General features: G+C 41.2%; 1 protein-coding gene across 3 annotated transcripts in view; it reads right to left on the bottom strand.

The window, feature by feature from the left end:
- ankrd6b (ankyrin repeat domain 6b) overlaps positions 1 to 18,589 on the bottom strand; it is a 188,744-nt gene extending 170,155 nt beyond the window's left edge. For 2 of the 3 annotated variants that reach the window (XM_030404992.1, XM_030404995.1), the window contains exon 1: positions 18,409 to 18,588. The gene's annotated coding sequence lies outside the window, so the exon portion shown is untranslated. Of the gene's footprint in view, positions 1 to 18,408 lie in introns of all 3 variants that reach the window. The other variant, XM_030404994.1, reaches the window with a different exon arrangement.
- Between the last annotated feature and the right edge of the window lie 923 nt (positions 18,590 to 19,512).

Here is a 19,512-nt window from a genome sequence, read left to right as displayed (position 1 = left end):
TCACATGATAGCATCACTGATTAGTGTGGTCAGAAGGGTGCTCCAATGCAACGGGGCTTGAGCTCCAAAAAAGTCCAGCCCATAGCTCTGGCACTGTATGCTTTAACTGATTGCTATGCAGTGCGGAGCCAAGCCTGGGGGCCATGGACTATTCACTACAGCGTCAGCTGCAGCATCAGGACAGCCAAACGAAGACGTAGGGATTCTCTCTGCAGAAGTCCGTTGAAGGAGTCCAAGTAACTCACTGTCTACCACCCATCGCAGCCATGAGTCCTACCCAATCCCAGTCAGGACATCAAACTGGATAAGATTTCACCGGAGACCCAATGCTCGAGGCTATAACCCAGCCAATCTCTGCTACCCAACATTCTCCACCAGTACTGAACATGAAGTACTAGGGGGGCTATGGAACTGCCAGTCTGCAGTTAGGAAGGCAGACACCATTTCAGCCTATGCCTGCCTGGAGACTCTCAACGTCCTGGCCCTTGACCTGGATCATTCCAGCAAACACTGCCACTCCAGCTGCTCTCTCAACTGCCTACTAACTCTCACACTCCCCTGGACAAACAGTTTGAGGAGGAGGAACTGGACTCTTCATCTCACCCATGTGGTCAAACCAAGTCCTTCCGCTGGACGACCTACCTGTATCTGCATTTGAATTCCATGCTGTCTCTGTCACCCTTCCTTTCAAGCTCAGCACTGTGGTGATCTATCGCCCTCCTGGTCCTCTCCATGACTTCTTTGATGAGATGGACACCCTCCTCATCTGCCCCCCTGATGAAGGCACACTGCTAGTTGTCCTGGGTGACTTCAACATCAACCCAGAGACGCTGCACTCATCTGAATTCACAGACTTGTTCTCCACATTTGACCTTACACTCTCCACCCACCCACAGGGCTGGGAACCAACTTGACCTTGTCTTCACAAGGTCCTGTAGTACCTCAGCACTCTCCTCCACTCTGTTATCCTCCCTCTCCTCCTCTTTAAACGCTCTCTGTCCCCTCACCTCCAGCTCCTTTCAAGACAGCTACAGTAAGAGGCCGTCCACATGAAAACGCTCTGTTTTGACTAACCGTCCACACGGATCCTGAAAACGCAAGTGTGGACAGCGAATCCGCATACTTTCCGAAATGATGACACCATCGCCCCACCCCTCGACCTCTTGCCTCCGACCTCTGAACCCCGCGACGTCTCAGAACAACAACAACAACAATGGCGGACTACATGTTTGTGTTCATGCCACAGAAGATATTGAGCCTTTCTTGCTACTTACTCGCCTTGTAGTTGTGTGTGAGTTGCAGCAGCAGTTCGACCTCATTAACGATCTACACAAACGATTCTGGTTTCCTTGCACCAGCCATTTTCGTCTTCTTCTTGTTGTGTTTGGTTTCTCCTTCTACTGTCTGTTTACAGCGCACAAGCGCCACCTATAGGCCTGGAATATGAACTACAGCGTTTTCAGGGGATCCGTATGAATGCAAATATTCTTGAAACAATGCCGAGGAAGACGGAGGAAAAATAGATCGTTTTTGTATGTGTGGATTAGCCCTAAAGCCACTGCTAAATAAATCCACCATAGACTCAACTCAGACATCCGAAATCTCTCTTAAACCCTGGAACGCACAGTCTACAACTAACTCAGTACATTTACATGCACAGCTAAATTGGATTACAGCCATAGTTCAACTATGCTACTCAATCAGACAACTGCAGTTGTCCGAGTCTACATGCCAGTGAGAAAATCAAATTATTGGCCAAAGCATGTCATACCCCGGTACGACAGGTAGCGCTGTACCCATTTCAACTAGTGGTAATAAAGCCACCTCCGGCTGACCTCTTTACATCACCAGCAACAACAAACTCTGCCTCGGCATTCGAGAAAGATGGCGTACGAAGAGCAAGGCAAAGTTACATCTCAGTACATTTTGCATATGGTGTACGTGATAATTACACAAACGATGCACAGTGGCGCTCTTGCTTGTGGTGTTATTTTGGAGGAAAGACGCCGCCGCAGCCCTTCTACTTCCGGCTCACAACCCCGGAAAAAAAATCTCGAGCCTGCGCAGAATGCAAAATCTGATCCGATCTGAAAGAACGTATACATGCACGAGAAATGCGACTATCAATCAAATAATCTAGGTGTTTTAATCAGACTATGAGAAATCCGATCCGGTCCGATTTTAATCCGACTAAGATGTATACATGCATCTTAAAAATACGATCATAGTCCGACTAACCCAGTTATTCGGTTTTCTTGAGTGTCATGTAAACACACCGATGTCCTCCTATCTTTCACCAAATGACCTCCTTGACCCCAATCAGTCAGGAATGCTCACTTCACTAAGACGGCCCTCCTCACAGTGACTGAGTCATTCGTTGCTGCCAGAGACCGGTCCCACTAATCAGTCCTCATTCTCCTCGACTTATCCTCTGTGTTTGATACAGTTAACCACTAAACCTGGTTCACATCATACCTGACAAATCGCACCTTTCAGGTCACATGGAATGGCTCCTTGTTCAAACCCTGCTTTCTTGAAACTGGTGTCCATCAAGGCTCAGTATTGGGACCACTTCTGTTTTCACTAAACACCAAGGCCCGTATTCACAAAGAACTTTATCTTAACGTTAGGAGTACTCCTAAATCGGACTTAAAGTTTTTATGTAGGAGTCGTTTCTTAAAAGTAATTCACAAAGCCGCTGAGACCTACTTTTAGTTATGAAAACAGTGAACTCCTAAACTAGAAGTAAGTCTCTGTTGCTATGGATGACGTCATTTTAACGGTGATTGGTTGTTGAGTGACAGGGCAGCCCATTGAAAAGTAATTTAGGCTACGCAATGCATGAAGTGAAAATAAGGAAGTTGCCTACAAGCCCATGACAAAGCCTATGAAAAGATATTGGATAAAGAAATGTGTTTATGAGGAGAATTAAGTGCCCCCCCCCCCAACAAAAACGCTTCGGACAAAAATTACAAATTAGAAGATTGCGATGAAAAACGTGAATTGCCAATAAAAGCGGCATTTGCTCGAAAAGCTGTGTCAAACCACTCTCCATTAAAATTCGGGAATCGTGTGTTGATCCGGGCCATTTCACAACAATGTCCAGTATATTGTAACATGCGTCAAAGACAATTTGTGTATTGATGGAATGCAACTTTTTCCCCTCTCCCTCTCACGTTTTCCAATTGACAAAAGCCCTATTCGCACGGGACTAGTATAACCTGGGGACTTCCAGTAATTTGTAATAATTGTGGAGGTCGTCTGTGATCTTAATCCCGTGCGAATCTGCTATGTCCATAATAGTAAAAGTAAAAAATCCACCGCAAATTACCTACCATATTTCACCAAACACAGAGGTCATGTGATAATATCAGTCCCGTGCGAATTGGCATCTATGTGATTTGGGGTCGTTTTTTGTTTTTCTTAAGGTTCTTTGTGTTTTCCACACCTTTTTTCTGCCTTTTTCCCGGTCGAGAATTATGGAGGCTGCGTTGGGAATTATAAATAAAAGTTTTGACAGCATTTTGGGTGCAAATTCAGGAGGCTCATCAGAAGAACGAAATTTTGAAAGATGATTAGATGGATTACATGCATGGCAGCATGCGGTAAGGAACATTTTTCTATCTTTCAACAGGCTCACCAGTTCTTATATTAAAAATATCCATATCTAACAGTTGTGCTGCTCCAGCAAGGGCTCCGGTTCGATCGACCCGGGGGATAATGTCAGTAAATTAGAGTTAAAACACAGACGAATGCGCCGCACGAAACACGGATGTGGTGGGATAATTTCTAAATCACTTGAGGTCCCCAGGTAATACTAGTCCCGTGCGAAGAGCTGCATTTTCCCCGTAGCCAAATACCGGTGTGTTGCCAAACATTTTAATTCTGGCATTATTGGAATGTTTCGGTTGGTTGGGAATGTTATTGTGTCCCTCACCAACTCCACCACAACTTAAATCCTTTCGTGGTCCATCCGACATCGTTTTAATAATTCCCTGTCATTTAGCGTCTCCAAAACATTCGGCTGTGACCAGGTCTTAGCGAGTTAGGAGTCCTCTGGACTACTTCTAAGGTCTCCCAGACTTAGGTGCTACTTTTAGGCTTAAAATGTTTTGTGAATAACTCTTATTTTCAAAAATTGGGAGTCCTAAAGTTACGACTGACACGCCCATTATTTTTAGGAGTTGCTCCTAAATTCGCCTGTTAGGAGCTACTTTTAGCCTTAAGATTCTTTGGATACGGGCCCAGATCACTTGGCCCTGCAATCACATCACATGGATTCTCTTACCACTGTTATGCAGGTGACACTCAACTGTTGTCGTTGCAACGTGCATCTCGGAATGTCGGGCAGACATCTCCACTTGGACAGCTGCACATCACCTTAAACTCAACTTTAGCAAAACTGAACACCTCTTCATCCCATGGAAAGACTCGTATGGACCTGTCAGTCACTGTTGAGGATGTCACAGTATCACCTTCATCGACTGCAAGGAACCTGGGCATAATCATTGACGATGGACTGTCCTGCGTCCCCAACATCATTGCTGTGGCCAGATCCTGCAGATTGCAAAAGCATCTGCTAAATGCCCTAAATGTAAATGTAAATTTGCATACAGCATTGTTGACAGTACATACCGATGCAAAGATTTGGACATCGCCCATCAATGAAAATCATTGACCACTGAGCTCCCTACCATCATAACATTGCTATTTAATATGCTTGAAATGGAGGAGAACTTTTCTGCTATGGTACAGCCTCCCTGAAACTGTCAAAAATGGAACTTTGCCAACAACTCCAGACACCCCCAACCTGCTACACAACTTGTAGCAACTGAATCCATGTGAAACTGGTCCTACACTGTCTCTTCCAATGATGAGTTGATTAAGTTGCTTTAAAGTGGAAACAGACAACTTCTGATTGACTTGCTTTTGCAAGTAGTATTATTGTCACACCATTGTAGCAAAACAACAACAACAAGAGTTTATTCATTTATTTAGTCTCTAATGGAGATGTGACCACAATAGAAATGGAGCCAGGTCTCAGCCTGTGTGGATCACCCATCATTCTTCACTTTCCCGTGAGATTTTGTGCCCAGTGGCACACAAAACTTACAAACGGACGTTGCAGTGACCTGATGACTGTTCCTATGTTCAACAATTTAAGGAATCCAAGCTTTCAGTTTATGTGCCAATATAACATATAAAATATATATAATATGCAGTGTTTCCTCTACATTCATTTAGGAGTGGCGGCCCGCTACTCCTAAATCCTAGCCACCGCTCCTTCATATTTTTTTTTTTTTAATTGTCGCAAATACACCACCGCCGCATCATATCTCCACCTTCACAGCAGAGTACTGCACTGGGTTGGGTGTTGCGAGTGCTGAGGTAAACTAGATAACTATCTTGCTCAGTATCTAGTTTTTGGAGTAGATCCCCCCCCCCCCCCCCAAGAACTTACTGGTGCCATCGACGTTAATTACTCGCGAGAGCACGGCCTTGAAAGTGATATCACGTCAAGCACCCAGGCACCAGGTCGGAGAGTCAGAGGAGTGTCATCTTGAAAATAGGGCAACGACTCACCGGAGAAAAGGTAGACTTATTAGCTTAAGAAAACTTATAATAGATTTTATAAGTTCAATAGACATTCGCAAAATATTGATGGCCAGCTAAGGTTACATAACATATCGGTAGCTTAAGTAATTGGGCCCATTAAGCGAATATATACACGCCATGATGTAACTGCTGACTGCATTTTCATTTAAACTGTGAGAGGGATTTTTCAACAATGAATAGGGTAAGACATTTATAATATATCATCAGACACAAACTAGAAACAGTTTTAAAATGATTAGGGTGTAGGACATTGACAGAAACAATCTCATTATTGTTTCTATTTGTAGGTGAAGACTGTCTTGAGAAACAGACTGCAGGGGGATCACCTAGCAGCATCTATGCTGCTGAGCATCAGTGGGCCACCTCTCTGAGAATTTCCGTACAACAGAGCCTTAGAGCTCTTCTATAAAAAACCCAGAAAAATTCATTGTTCTGAGCCTGGGTGCAAACTTTGCCACTGATTCTATAGCCCCATCAAGAAATTATTATTTATTGTTTTATTTTTTATTTTATTGTTGTATTTTTGTTATTATTTTGTATTTTTACATTCAGCCCTTAAAAAGCAATTTTTCATGCCAGCCATTCAATAAAAATGGGGATTATGCTGGGCATAAAGGTAAAATCTGCAGTCAAGTGTCATTTGTTTACGCCGCCACAGCTCCCCGGAGAGCCTGCCCCCGCTGCTGAAAAAAATCCTTGAGGAAAGACTGATATGATATACTTTAGTTACTGCTTTTGGTCTTTGCGTTTTTGTTCAGATGTCAGTACAAGTAGCTGAGCATTAGGGCTGTAACTAACGATTATTTTGGTTATCGACTAATCTATCGATTATTTTTTCAATTAGTTGATTAGTCACGATTATTTTGGCAGCATCTGTTTCTACTTTGGTTTTACCTTCATATTCTCAGAGCAAATTAAAATCCCATGAAACATGCATTTGAAAACATAATATTTGGAAAAACAATTGGATTTTTAATATGTCAACTGAACTAATTAATACTAATTATTACAGTTTTTAATTGATTACATATCTTACAAATGAATTATTATGTTATAAATCATTGCATTAAGTGGAGGTTTACTATTCAGTGTTTTATTCAATTTATATTATTACTGTTTTGTACGGACTTAATGTCCTACACATGAATTATTACTGATATCGTTGCTGTCAGACAGAAACCTCTTATTTGCTAATTTGACATTTTCTTTGAATCATTTTACTGGCCACCCTTCACGTCTGTACACATTATTAGCCAATGAATGTATTAAAGAGCTTGTCTCCAGCTGGCCTCTTATCTGATGACACATGGGGCAGCACAACCACACTTGCTGTTGTCATTCGAGATCTGTTGCATTTTTAATAACTAGGCTATGAACTTTAATAAATGACTTTTTGGTTGCACACTAACGGATGAATATGTCTAAAAAAATGTAAATCCATTTCAGTTTGATTTGCTTGTACGTTTGTAGGCAATTTTTTTAAATAACTCAAAATAATGACTGTATTTCCAGCTACAAAACGCAAATCTCTCTCCTCCCTCCATTGTTGTTGTGTCGCTGCGTGGTGTGTACACATGAGTTTTCCTCATGCTGAAAACGTGACTTTTCGCACACATGACGTCACTCCTCGGGACGCAAGAAGAAAGCAAAAATATATATTTTTACTGAGGAAAATTACAAAAATAATAGTAACACACAGTGACTTGAATAAGTAACTTTAATCTGATTACTGGTTTGGAAATATTAACGCGGTACATTACTCTTTACTGAGGCCGGGCCAGGACTCAACGTGCACGGGGTTGGGTTGGGTTTAATGTTAGTGGGCTTGATCTGAGTTCTACTACAGAGTCACAGGTCAATTTAATGTCATATATTGAAGATGGGAGGTTACCGCCCGAAAATGTTCCCAAACCTTGGACATGTTTGGTTTCGCTTTCCTGCTCTCCTCAACATGTTCCGTTATTCTTCTTCTTCTGCGAAACCGTCTTCTTCTTATATGCCACACTGCGGTGCGCATTCTAGTAGCAGTGCTAAAGCGATTTGCTCCGGCTCAAATCTTTTTTTTTTTTTAAATGATGATAAATAATAATAACAATAATAAATACCAGAGGTCGACCGATTAATTGTTTTGGCCGATTAATCCGCGCCGGTACGACGTTGAACAAACTATCTGAATCGACAGAACTTGGCTCCGATAGTGGCCAAGGCTGCAGTTTTTTCCCACAGTGCCATAAACTGCTTCTTCCCTGTCCTGCTCTCTGTCTCTCTGATCAAAGGGGGGCGGGGCTGCTCTTCACACACAGAGAGCATGGGGGAGAGAGTGTGCAGAGAGAGGAGAGAAGTGACCCAGGTGGAAACGGTGACACACGTTATTGTAAGTGCAATAAAACCTTCACGAGTTGAAAGTCAACAAACATAACCTCCTTGGCGGAGGCAATAAGTACCACTTGTTCAACGAGCATAAACGTGCATCATATTTCAGCATAAACAGCGACATTTTCACCAGCACGTTTTACATGACCACAGTGCTTGTTAAGTTAACAATTAACAGCTTGTTAAGAACACGCATGAAAGCTGTCTGTGTGTAGTCTGTTCATCTTAGTTTACCATGAATCTTAAAATTTGGCAATTTCTTGTAAACTTTAGCTGCTGGCTGAGACAGCCTTTAAAAATCCACTATCGGTTGACCGCACAAATTTCGTGTCGACAAATTTTTATTGTCGACGTAATCGATTAAGTCAACTGATCTCTGCTGCCCTACTAAGCATCACTACAAACAATCCTACACATGTTTTTTTTTTAATATTACAACCTACTAGGGATGATGGGATCAGGATTGGGGCCAATATGGGCATTGTTTCACTGACCGGGATCCGCAACTTTGAACGTGGACCCCTCGAGAAAATATCCTCGAGACAGTAACATGACTACAGAGAAGGTAACTGAATTCATCGCTCTGGAAAACCAGCCCATCTCCATGATAGAGCATCAGGGTTTTCTTCATCATAACACTGAATGCCCTACCATCTTGGCATCAATTACATTGCTTCCACATTCAAGTTACAGCAAGCGGTACTACATGCTCACACGTTTCGTGGATCTCATACAGCAGAGCATTGAGGAGATGATGAACGCATGGTAAATAGACAAGCAGCGGGTCCATGTAATTTTACATGATAATGCAAGGAATATGAAAAAAGCAATGGATGATATAGAGGTACCAAGCATGGGTTGCGTCATGCACACCAGGGTAGGAATTTCATCATTTTAGGGGCAAAGGCCATTCGGCCTTCATTTTTTTTTTTCTGTTTTTTCTGACAGGGCACAAAGGCCACTGAGTAAAATTTGATGATTTACCTTTCAGACTGATACCATAATATCCTAATTTATAATAAGACATGGATTATGTTTTAAAACGTTTTTTAATACCAATATCAAGTTAATGCTACATCAGAAAACTTTTTTTTTTTTTTAAAGTAGGGTTAGGGTTAGGTGATTTTGGTGACACTGCACTGAATATTAGTGAAGGTATTGAATATTTCTCCCAATAGAAGCACATTTTTTCCAAATAAAAAAATTGTAGAATAACCAGCAGGAGACCATTGATGTGTGGAGTGATTTTGGTGACACTACACTGAATAATAGTGAAGTTATTGAATATTTTTTGTAGTTTCTCTTTTCGGTGTTGCACTTTGTAGACGGTCCCTGCGCCCTTGTTTCACAGATGGCTGACCATAGAGACTAATGGTAATGTCCAGCCCGGAGGAGCGCTCGTAGGGCTGGGCGATATGGCTTAAAAATGTATCACGATATAAGTGTTTCATATCAGTCGATATCGATAATTATTGATTTTTTTTTTTTACCCATTTGAAATAAGTAAAATTTTAAAAATAACCCTTTAAATGGTGACTACAGGTGAGATTTTTGAAAAAAAAAATCATTTTCAAGATTTCAGAATCAGAATCGAAGACACGAGACAAAATAGTGTAGAAGCCGACATTGCTGCTTAATGGGATAGTTGGTGTTTTTTGAAGTGGGGTCATATAAGTACATATCCATAGCCGTAATCACCGATCAGTGCAGCCTCAGTTAGGAGAAGTAGAGAGCCGCTCCAGCCCAGACGCTCAGCTTTGTACTGCAGTGAACACGGTCCAGTGCAAAGCGAATTTTAACCACCTAAAACAAGGCCCACCTTAAAAAAAATCTATATTATTGCAAGTGTATGCTGTATAGAGAAAATTCACAATGCTTTACATCTCCGTCAGAATGCCCTTTCTTTTGGCACTACATTTTCTCAACCGTAGAACCTCCGTATCCCTACGCATTAGCGCAACGGCCCAGTTGCACTAATGCGTAGGGATACGGAGGTTCTCGTCTGTGTATGTGTCTGAAATTACGTTTCGTTTTGATCGAAAGTAAACAGAGTTGCGTGCATAAACCTCTCGGCCAGTAACTGGGCCTTGCACTGTATTTCGCCGCTCGCAGATCACCTGTTTCTGACGAAGTTCAGTGAAATTATCGAATGTTCTATCAACGTATTTTCTATTGATATTGTTCACGTGTCTATCGCGATAAGATATCGTTATCGTTTTATTGCCCAGCCCTAAGCACTCGTTTTCATGAAAATACGGTTGTAGCTAGTGTCTACCTTACTACGGTAGGAAAGAGCCGTCGTTTGTGTTTTAACAAGGTTTCACTTATGAGTTATTGATCCGGAAAGTTCGAATCCGTGAGTATACTTCCAACTTTACTGAACTAAATCCTACCACATAAGTCAGTTACTTATCATATCAAAACCGGCTCATTTGCGCACCTGTGCTGTAAGTTTCGTTCTTCCGTTTTGAGGTGCTGCTGCTGTTTGAGAGGCTTTCACGTGAGATCATCGCGATGATAATACTCCACCTGTGTGAACCGCGAACTCACTGAAGTTACTGTGAGTGACTACTGTGCAATTGGGTGGCTGTAATTAAAGGCAAGAACACTATCAGGGATGTGATTGGACAAAGATAAAAAAGCAGGAAATTATACAGACCGTAGCTGGGTTGGGGGGGCTGGTATGTGACGCTGTTACTGTGATGATAAATGACACTTAAATATTGAATCTGTGTCTATAATAACTACACCCTGACATCTGTCTTGGTTCATTTAATTTAACTTAAAATTTGGACAACTGACTGCATAAAATATGAATCAGAAACAGAAATGCTTTACAGCAGCTCCCATTCAAAGTCAAGAATATGCAGAAAAATAGTAGTCGTAATAAAATTAATAACAATAATAATAATAATAATAATAATAATAATAATAATAATAATAATAATAATAAACTATATATATATATGCTGCATATTTATAATAGAAGTCTACTGCAACTGTACTTTTTTTTTTTACCATTAAATGTTATTTTATACATTATCATATTTTATAATGTTCTGTCATGGAGTACATCTCTTCACTGCTGAAAGAAGCTGCAGCTTCTTATCTTGATCTGCAGTCTTTGTTAATTTTTTGTCATGATTGCCATTATTAGTACTTAGATTATCAAAAATCACAGTTACATGTCAGGATGTGGTTATAATAGACAGATTCAATATTTAACATGTGTCCTCACAGTAACAGCGTTACATACATTAGCAGCTATAAACACATAAAAACATAATAAAACACATCATGTGGTCCCCTCACACTGCACGTGACCACTGACACTGCACGATTTTTTTCTTCGCCTTTTTCACGTATCGTGCTTGCTTTCTGTCAGTCATCACACTGATGATCACCATGACTCCGGTGCAGCAAACTTTCTGTCTTAAAATATGCAGAGGAAAACTCGGGAGAAGCAGCCGCTAGATGTTTCTCTGTCGACCCCAAGAGAGTGAGAGATTGGCGAAAAAATAAAATGGAGCTTCAGCGTCTGTCCGAGGAGGACAGCAACAGGGCCAGGCTGCCTGCTGGAGGGAGGAAGAAGGCTAGAGAGGCGCTTCAGATAAACATGTGGGAATTAGTTATCAGCAAACGGGCACGCCACGAGAGAGTGTCCCGCAAAATGACCAGGGCGATGGGTGACAGCAGAGATGAGGAGTTTGCAGCGAGTGCTGGTTGGCTATATCGTTTCCTCCGCCGCACCAACTTCGCTGGCAGAAGACAACTATTGCCCAGAGGGATGCCAGAGATTTCACCGAGAAGCTGGAGAAGTCTGTGACATTTTCATCCCGGATTTTTGTGAGGAGGGAATTAAACGCCTGTCCCAAATAAACACCTGGTCTGTTAAAACCTATTGGTGGTTAATGGCGGTCCGCCGGTCCGCCGGTCCTACTCCCCCCCCCCCACTCCCCGCAAAAAAAACATCCGGAAAAATCACATGCCTGCACTATGCACACAGGGCCAGGGGCACAAAGGCCACTGTGGCTGTACGATGATTTTTTTTTTTCACGGGGCATCAAGGCCAAAGTGCAGAGCAACGGCAGCCATGGCAAGGGTTAAAAAACCTGATCGGGACAACCCTACAATCTACAAGACAAGCTTGGATGAGTAAGGATGTTTTACAATATGACAGGATTAAAGGAAGCAGCTGTACAACAAAGAAGGAGACCCTCACAAATAACTCTGGGTTTGAAGACCCTTGCCAGTCTGGTAGCTATAATCACCTCCTGGGGCTTCATTGTCCATGAGCACTGAGCAGAAAAGGCCCCTTGTGGTCCTCCAAAAGATGTCTCTATCCTTTTACTTGTGAATCACAATGAGTTCACCACCCGTGGGCAAGCAAATGCATTACCACTGCACCACATGTGGTCATACATGTAAATACTCACAAGGTCCCCCCATTTTTCTGGTGTACTACAATTTTGCTTTTACTTTTGTAGTTCTGGCATTTGTTCCTATCGGTACATGATTACCAATGGGAATAATTCCAGAATAATAACAATCTTGTATTAGAATAGTCTCTTGAGGCCTCATGTCCTGCATTACATTATGAAAAGTTTAAATGTAGTATTAATAAGCCTAAAAAGTAACAATTTTATGCTGTATATGTTTTTTTCTGCCCTAAAATGCATTTGCCTCTTTAGGGAGGGTCTTGATCCTCAGGTAGGGTGCCACCAGTTTAGATTATCTGGATTAATTTGATTGTCTGACTGCCAACTTTCTAGATCCCATTTTGTTCTTGTCAACTTTTACAGAGGAGCAACAGAAAGTATCCTCAGGGTTAGAGCTGCACGACATATCGCTTGAGCATCGTCATTGCGATGTACGTGTGTGCAATAGTCACATCGCAGAGCCTGCGATGTAGGACAAAAATGAACTCATCTTATTTCATCGGTGCCTGACACACACTGGGCATGCAGAGTCTGCATGCGCAGCGATCCACCAATCACATTAGTTCTTAGTCAAGCAGACCATGCCCCTGCACATGGAATGAGTAGCTGATAACAACATTGAAAAATGAAAGTAAGCCAGCGTGGGGAATGGGAGTTCTGGGAGGGTGCAAGCACGCATGAATGAGCTCATGTGAAATGTAAATGCTTATCATTTTGAAATGCAGCATAACATAAAGTGCTATTCAGGTCATCTGATGAAAATTCCTGTATTTTTTCATTTCACAATATATATCGCAGGGTTAAAAAAAATGCCAGTTGCCAAAAATGGTCAGCTTTTTCCAAAATCGTGCAGCCCTACTCAGGGTAAACATCACAAACTGGCATAGTTCATGCAAAGCCCAGGACAGGAAGGCTTCGCAGAGGACGATTAAAACTGCAGGAACATCACTGGAGCAGTCTACAGAGCATCAGTGATCTCACACAGCACCTGCACCAACCATCCTGACGTCCAGTGTTGGGAAAGTTCACTTTCTACATGAACTAGTTCAAAGTTCAGTTCACAAATTTTAAAATGAACTAGTTCAGTTCATAGTTCATAATTCAAAATTTTGAACTAAGTTCACAGTTCCGAAAATGAACTAGTTCATAGTTCTTTTTTTTCCCCAATATGTTGATGCAAGCTATCATTTTTCAAAATTATTGCCACAGCCCATATAGAACCACAGACGGCTATTATTCTATCAGTTTTAACACTGAAACTGCAGCTCTCCCACAATATTCTGCAAAACCAGGTTGTCCAGCTGAGGCTTGGAGATGAAGACAGCGGAGCCGCTACTGTACGCCATTAATGCAATTTGGGTGGTAGAGGATCCGTTTTGGCTCGCTGTTGCCGTGTCTTTTCATTTTTTATTCACTTGCACGTACCTTGAAAGGCTCGCCGGGTGCTTTAGTTCAATGTGCCGTTTCAGGTTTGCGGTACAGGATAGAGTACAAATTAAAAATAAAATACATAAATAAGTAAATAAATAAATATTTTTTTAAAAAAGAAGAAGAAGAAAGGGAAAAATAAAATAAATAAAAATAGATAGTTTAGACAGTGGCTTCAGGGAAAAACTTTTCATTATGACTCAGTAAGGTATTACTTTTTTTGTTATTTAACAAAATCAGAGATTTAAGCGAAGATGTCAGTTCCAGGAGAAAAGGAGCTAATTTTTGTAGTGATTTTGCAAATTTTTTGCGTTTGTGAATAAAACATTTTGCATAGGATAACAAAGTTCATCATGTGTTCAAGAGCATTATCTTCTGGGTTAACATAGCAAATAACATGTTTAAGGGTAAGAGAATGGACAGAGTTAGCAGCATCAAAAAAATGAGATTCAACATCACTCCAAAACTTTTTAGATATATCACAATAAAAAAACAGATGTGAAGCCTTTTATTTGTTTTTGCCTCCATGGGCTCCTTACCACATTGATGACGCATGCGGCGGTGCGACTCTGTGGTGGCTGGTGTTGCCAGTGTTGTGTCCGTTCAGGACGAAATAATCTGTGTTCGTTTAATGCTTCACTGCATGTTTGGTATGCAGCTGTTTCTGTCTGAAATAGTTAAGTTTCGTTTTGATCGAAAGTAAAGCGAGTTGCGTGTAGAAACCTCTCATCCAGCGTCATTTTTATACACAACAGCCAGACTGGGTGATTTTCCGCTACATATTACTGTTCACGGTGTGTTTTAGCCGGTTTTCGCCTGGAAGGCTCGATGGAAATCTGGCACTGTCTTGAACGAATTTAAACTGTGAGAACGCGCCGTTCACAAACGCCAGAATGAACGCTTTCACAATAACGTTCATCAGGCAGAAATACAGTACGTTCAGTTCACGTTCGCCCAAAATATGAACGAGTTCATGAACGATCGTTCATTGAACGCGTTCAGGCACAACACTGCTGACGTCTGAGAAAAGATGGAGAAGTATTTGCTGCCATGCCACCAGACTGCAGAACAGCTTCATTTCTTCAGGCTGTAAGGTTCCTCAACTAATCCTCAACACTCTACAATGAATAGCGTATTTGTTTGACTTGATTATTATTTATTAATTAGTCTGTATAGTTTTTTCTTTTTGTGTGTGCCTGTGTGTGTGTAGCTTGGGGAATTGCAACAGAAGTCACTACACAATCTTATGTTACTTAACGACAAATGAATTTTTAAGCTTCAATTAACAATTAAATAATAAATGACACCCAAGCAAACATAACTGATGTCTCTGTTTGTATCCCACATATGTAATACCTGTGCATGCCCACACATTTGCCAATGTAAACACACATACTGTATATGGACATACAAAAATTAGAACAAGGAGGAGGAGGTGTAGCTGCTCATGCTGCCGCATCTCCAGCTGGAGTGTGTCAGCTGTGGGGCAGAGCATCCAGCAACGCCCCCCCTTGAGGAGCGGTTCACCATTACTCTCCTGCCTGTCAGGTCACACTCGGGGATCAACACTTTTTGTCTGGCATGACGGCGACGCGCAGGAGCGCAGCAGCTAACGTGAGTAGTTCAAAAACCTTCATTTTCATAAACTCTGTGTACACAAACAATGTTCTCAATGCTCTTGTTCATGAGTAGAGACCCTAGTGATGCTACGAGCCTTCTTAGTGTTCTAAAAATAGCGATTTTGATGCTAGCATGTCTTGCCCCATGCACACCCGTTCAAAATTAACGTGCCCAAAACCGAAACAACGGTAAAAAAAAGTAATCGTAATTATGCTTTCACACGAAGGTTTGACTCATATTCAATCCCAAATAAAGCCTTGGTTGCTTTTTGGCGAGAGTTTCGCTTTAAGTGGGATTTAGAGCCCCTACTAGGGAAAAGACTACAAAAAAGCTCCTTTTCTAACTCCTTTTCGAGCTATTCACTTGAACCTTCAGTGCCTCAATAGGAAGAAATGGAATGATAAACAGTGTGCCAACCCCAGGGTCTGTGCTATAAAACTGCCACCTGACGCTGAGTTTAAAGCTGTAATGTGTGAGTGTGAATCCAAAGTGATATTATCTCTTTAACATTAATATAAAAGATATGATAATAGTAGTCTAAAAACTTTGTAAAGAAAGAAGATCCCTCTATCTGTACTTGTGCTTTAAAAAAAATACTCACAATAGGCCCCATCTCACCAAATCTGATAACAGACAAATCTAATAATCAGCTCTCATACAGTGTTATGTTTCAATAGCTTGTAAATTGCCCCTGTTGCCCAGTGGCCCGTTAAAGCTCATTACATGGCCATTATACACCTGGTGAACTCTGACCTTGTCAGCACTGTGCTGCGTTCATCAGCACCCTGGGGACATGGGCAGACAGACAGACGGGTGAGACTGTTCATGCTCTAACTATGAGGGTGCATTCATGGATGTCATATGGAGCACACCTTGGCTAAAAAAAAAGGCTACATTTTGCCGCTGTACTTGGGTGGACAGCCTGTATCTCCAAGGGAAAGAAGCATTTTTTGCATCATCCAGAGTGTTTGAAGACTTTCATTATTATTAACAGTTGTAATAGTCCCAGGGATCAAGACAATGGATGAATCATCAGTGTAACTTAATCTTACATGAATTCAATAGCTTGTGACACTAGGACCACACTGCTGTGTCTTTTGCTGTGGTAGGGAGTACTGTTGTTACTTGAACCTGTTTTGTTAGGTTCGGTACAAAAATAGGCTTTAATAAGCAGCTTTAAAAAAAAAAAAAAACTATGAATGGATCAGTAACCATGTGTCTGTAGCAAAGTTATTGCATGTATACTTTCAGACTTTAGAATAATTGATAATGTTTCATGTTTAAAGCATGTGACTTGTGCATATTGCAAGGATCACACCAAAAACAGTGCTATTACAAATACATTAATACTGCAATATGAAATGATATGCCATGACATTGAATTTCATTGCTAGCCCCTCTGCATGTCAAAAATCTAATGGCATGGTCCACCTGATGCTTAGAACTTTTATTTCAGGTTGCTGTCTGTTTTTCTGTCAGTCTATCCTGACATTCTTTCAGCTTAAGAAAGCAGAAAGTGAGACTGCAAGCTCTAAAGAAGTCACCCTAAAATTTAAAAAAGGGCCTGCTTTGCTGGGTATCCCCCAGGCTTCCTGGACCATGACATCATCCTGAGGACACGGAAGCCTCACAAACAAATCCCATTCAAATAAATACACTCCATCTTGGGTGTGTGCCCAAACAAAACCTTTCTTGAGCTTAACAGCAAAACTGCTTTGAACATATCCTTTAATAATTAAGGATCCTACATATTAAAAGAACAATAACAAAAAATCAACACCATAAACTGTTATTCAAATTTAAAAAAAGTAATTATTTCATAATTGTTTTTCACTAGTAACATCTGGCAGGCCAAATCCAAACTAACAGCAGGCCAACTTCGGTCCACGTCCCCCCTTGGGCCACCCTGATCTAGGCTGCTAACGCGCACAACAACCACCTCCTTGGTGGAGGTTGCTGTATTGTGCCGAGCTATTATCATTATAACACATTACTGACCAGCCTTTAATAATAAGCTCATATCTTGAACTGTTAAGTAGCCTCAATTTGAACCCTTGTAGATGTAAATATTTAGGTTAAGCCTTAGGATAAATTCTGTGCAGCAAAGATTATGCCTTCTTTTTTTCTCACATATTCTTGGTATTTCTTTCTGAGGCTGGAGTCTAATTTGTATCAGACACAGCTCAGGTTACTTTGTATCCAGTGTTGTAATTAATTCTTATTGCTTAATTTAGTGTTCTTTTCAGACATATCTTACATTGCCCAGACCAAAAGCCTTTAAAGGTTTTGTAGAATATCTTGTAATCAGTAACGTCGCACAGAGGAACCGTGTGATGAGAACACTACGGGAATATTTTCGCCAGATCGTTTGATGTTGAGCCGCAGGGCAGTGGTCTCAGACTGAGACCATATCACAGCTAAATGAAGGGGATATAATGAGTATACGAAACACACTGGGGATTGGGACTTTCTAATCACTAAGACATTCATGGTTTGAAAGTAGTAGGCTACTTATCGTTAAAGTTGAATAAAGTGACTATAAACTTACAATTTAGCCAGCAACAACAAGTTATCATCATGTTGTAGGTAATGTTACACTATCATGTAGCTGGGGAGGTTAGAGGCTGGTGGTTTCGTGACAATGATAACACATAACGTTACATTTAGCCTATGATAAGGTCGCATTTAATGCAACAAAACAGGCTAACTTGTTACAAACAAGTCACTGTGGGAGCTAACTAGCCTAACGTTAAGCTATCTGAATGTTGCAGTGATTTCTTTGGTAGTCGGAGGCACGTAATTCAAATCAGCAGAGAGCCAACACGAAGCGTTAAGTCCCGTGTACGCAGTTGAAAAACAGCCATGAAACCGGAATATTTCTGACAAAACGACACACGAAGATGAATAATGAAGTATGAATAAAGAGACATACCTCGAAGAGAAACTGTCACACGAAGTGTCGACTCGGACAGAGAGGTCGTTCGCTTGTCCTATGAAGTGCACGCTGTCAGAGGGAGTAAGCTACAGGGAGAGCACTCGGTAGCTTCTGTCGTTGCTCCGTGCTGCTGCCGCCTCCCTCTGTCCGATTTGCATGTCAACAGACCCGCTGACAAACTCTGTCAGTACGGCGGAATGAGAGGGGAAGGACTCACTCCAGCTACAGTCCTACTCTCTGACCCTTGGCTGCAAAGCCTGACTGAGGTTGTCGTTTTCCTTCAAATATATTAAACGTCTACTTAAGTTCAGTGGTCTGCCAGCAGTGTGACCTAATTAACCAGCCATTAAACAGGTGCTATTAAGTGTTTTATGGAAATGAACTACCATAAAAATGGTACAGTACAACTGAACAAATAAACAAATGAAGTGGTTCAAATTTGATTACAACATCTCAGATTGGAACCATGATATTAGGAAAGCTGCCAGAGGCAGATTTTAAAGGGGCACTAAATAGTTCTGGAGAAGAAATTCCAACTCAGAATTGTAATATTTACACTATTCAATTGATATTACTACAAACTCAGAATAATTTTTTGCCTATTACAGTATAGACAAGCTGTTGTCAGATGACAATAAGGTCCCCAGAACCCTGTTTGAAGGTAGAAAGGTGGCAGGGTCCACCACATATTAACAAAGTAAAACCCTATGAAATTGTGTTTTCCTATCAGTTTGTTTATTTAGTTTTTTATAGGCATAACATCAGTCAATGAAGATCATTCTCTTCTGATTGAAATCACTTTACAATACCACATAGTGCACCTCTAAAATTGATAGTCAAAATTGATGCAGCAGAGTTTGAGGTATCCTGACTTAAAATGGGGGTCAAGTAAAACAAAAAACATACAAGATCCCACATTTCCAATAAGGCATCTCTATGGAGTTGTTCGGCCATGCATAGGCTACCACATAAAACATTTTTAGAGAATGCTGCAGGAATGAGTCTTAAAATCTGGAAATTTGAAAAAAAAAAAAACTTTTTTCATGTCCAGTGCCCTTGTCTCAAAGTCAATGGGTTTTTTTTCAGCGGTCTTCAGTTGGG

The sequence above is a fragment of the Sparus aurata genome, chromosome 22 (genome assembly GCF_900880675.1).
Source record: "Sparus aurata chromosome 22, fSpaAur1.1, whole genome shotgun sequence".
NCBI lineage: Eukaryota > Metazoa > Chordata > Actinopteri > Spariformes > Sparidae > Sparus > Sparus aurata.
Note: the sequence above shows the minus strand (reverse complement) of the source record. Positions and strands in the feature narration are given on the sequence as shown.